This window comes from Dasypus novemcinctus, chromosome 4, assembly GCF_030445035.2.
Source record: "Dasypus novemcinctus isolate mDasNov1 chromosome 4, mDasNov1.1.hap2, whole genome shotgun sequence".
Classification (NCBI taxonomy): Eukaryota; Metazoa; Chordata; class Mammalia; order Cingulata; family Dasypodidae; genus Dasypus; species Dasypus novemcinctus.
Genome location: NC_080676.1, coordinates 66,815,287 through 66,818,271, shown reverse-complemented (window position 1 = coordinate 66,818,271; position 2,985 = coordinate 66,815,287).

Here is a 2,985-nt window from a genome sequence, read left to right as displayed (position 1 = left end):
AAAAATGGATCAAAATATCATCTGTCGTTTTTTTTTTCAGATATTGAGAAGTTGATACTAAAATTTACTTGGAAATGCAAGAGACCCAAATAGACACAAGAATCTTGGGAAAGGAAAAGCAAATTTAGAGCCTTACATTTCCCAATTTCAAAGCTTACTACAAAGTTACTGTAATTAAGACACCATGGTACTGGCATAAGGACAGACAAAGAGATCAAAAGAATAAAATTGAGAGTCCATAAATAAACCCATTTATCTGTGGTCAATTGGTTTCCAGAACGGTGCCAAGAACATTCATTGAAGAAAGAATAATCTTTAACAAATGACACAGGGATAACTGTATATCCACATGCAAAACTATAAAGTTGGATCCCTACCACAACGCATATATGAAACTTATATCAAAAAGGATCACAAACCTAAACATTAGAGCTAAAGTGTTAAACTTTTCGAAGAAAGCCTGGGCTAAACTTTGTGTTTTTGATTAGACAATAGTTTCTTAAATATTATACTAAAATACCAGAAACAAAAGAAAAAATAGACACATTGGAATTCATTCAACTAAAAATTTTGCACTTTGAAGACATTACCAAGTAAGTGAAAAGATAATCCATAGAATGTGAGAAAATGTTTGCAAATCTTATATTTGGTAAGGGACAAGTATCTGGAATACATAAACAATACAACTGAACAATAAAAGGACAGAAAAAAATTTTTAAATGGGCAAAGGGTTTGAATAGACATTTCTCCTTTGTTTATTTTTTAAATTAATTCTAAAATTTAATTTTAAAAGAAGCTTTAGAATGCATAAATGTTACCTAAAAAATATAAGGCATTTTCATATGCTCCACTCCTTCCCCTCCTATACTTTCCCACATCAACATCCCTCATTATTATGGTACACCTGTTATGATTGATGAATCCACACTGAAGCATTGTTACTAACTATGGATTACAGTTTACATTATAGTTTACACTCTGCTCTGCACAGTTTTATAGGTTATGACAAAATATACAATGGTCTGTATTCATCACTGCAATGTCATTCAGGACAACTCCAAAGTCCTTAAAATGCCCCATGTTACACCTCTTCTTACCTCTCCTATTCCTCAGAACCCCTGGTGGCCACTGCCTTTATATCAATGATAAGAGTTTTTCCATTGCTAGATTAATAAGTCTATTGTAGAAGAATAATGGTTACTTTAGTCCATTCCCCATTCTTGAGGATTTTGGGATGGTGATGCTCACTCTGAGAGGGAGTTTAGATCCCATGGGACAGATGGATGGAACTATCTTGGTTGCAGTTGCAGGTGCCCTCTCTTCCTTGGAATGGGCATTGTCCATTATCATCTCCTTGTTAGTTGTCCTAGGTGAGTCTAATGAACTGGAGAGTAGGTGTTGCAACTCTGCTGAGATTCAGGGCTCAACTGACACATGGACAGACCAAAGATTTAAGTCTCTGGAACATAAATTTAACAAGTATACTGTTCATTATAGGGTCAAGTAAAACGGGCAGAGGAGCCAGGTGTAGAGAACTTATAAATGAATCTAACTCTGTTACACTGGGGAGCATACATTCCAAAGTAAGGACTATTGACAGGGTGCCAAATTTGGAATTCAGAATTCTCCTTTATTTTATGACAAATTAATGTCATTTTGACTTCTTTTAAATGGAAAATAAAATCCAAGACTTCACTTGTCAGGATATGAATACCTCTACTTTTGCCTTCCTCCTTCTGCCTGCTGTTTTTCTTCATTCATTTAACTATACGCTAGGAACTCTACTAATAACTAACAGGGTCAGAGGAGTGATCAAAATTAAATCATCCAATTTTTCTGCTTACTGGGGAAAAAAAAGCTCAAATGCTTAGCAGAGATAGTAAGAAATACATGTAATTGAGTCACCATAAGGAAGCTGGTTATCTTTCCTTCTCCTTTGACTTATTATGCAAAATAGTAATGATGTAGGTTAACTTTAGAGCTATCTGTTCAATGGATAGCTCTATTTAGATATAATTTATAATATATAAATAATATATATATTTATATATAAATTTATAATATAACTTGACAATGTTTTCACTAACAAACAGGAATGTTATTATATGCTGTAATTGGTACACAGACTAAGTGATCAAAAGGATTGCTCTTGAAAATACAAAGTTAAAATGTTTGCAATGTTCCTTTAAAAATGTTGAGTGTTGTGAGATGATGCAAAACCTACAATAAAATGGGAAGGGGTGGGCGGTGAATGGGGGTGATGTTGGTGCAGGGATGTGAGGGGTTCGACGGTACTGGAGGGTGAGGAAGAGTAGGGTTGTATTATCCATAGAATGGACGGGAGGGCTGGAGAAAGGAACAGATGAATACTGGGTATTTCAGGACTGTGGCTGAAACTACAATGGTGGGAATGTTCTTCTGGCAAATGTGGCAGGGGAGAGTCACTGGTGCAGGGTGTTGGGGTGGGGGGATATGTGAGAGGGTGCACCTAGGGCATGCTTCTATGGACTATGTAAGTGTTCATCTTGTCTTAGTGTGTTATCTCAGTGGGTGAAGACCCCTGCAATAAACAAGAAAATACTCCCATCCTAGGGAGAGCTGCTATGTTTTCAATTAAAAAGGGCCAAGAATCTCTTGAGAACATAGGCAGTGCCTAATAAAAGAAAACAGACCAATATGTCAAACTTTCAATATTAATTCATGTAATTATGAACCTTATTCTTCAAAAATTGAAACATAGTGGTTACCATAGGTTCCGAGGGGAGAGGAAGAGAAGAGTAAATAGATGGAACATAGGGCATTTTTGGTCATGGAATAGTTCTGCATGATCTTGTAATGATGGATATAGGCCATTTTAAATTTTGTCAAAAGCTATAAGAGTGTACAGTGCCAAGTGTAAACCATAATGTAAGCCATTCACCAGGGTTAGTAGCAATGCTTCAATATTTGTTCATGAATTGTAACAAATTCACCACACTAATGAAA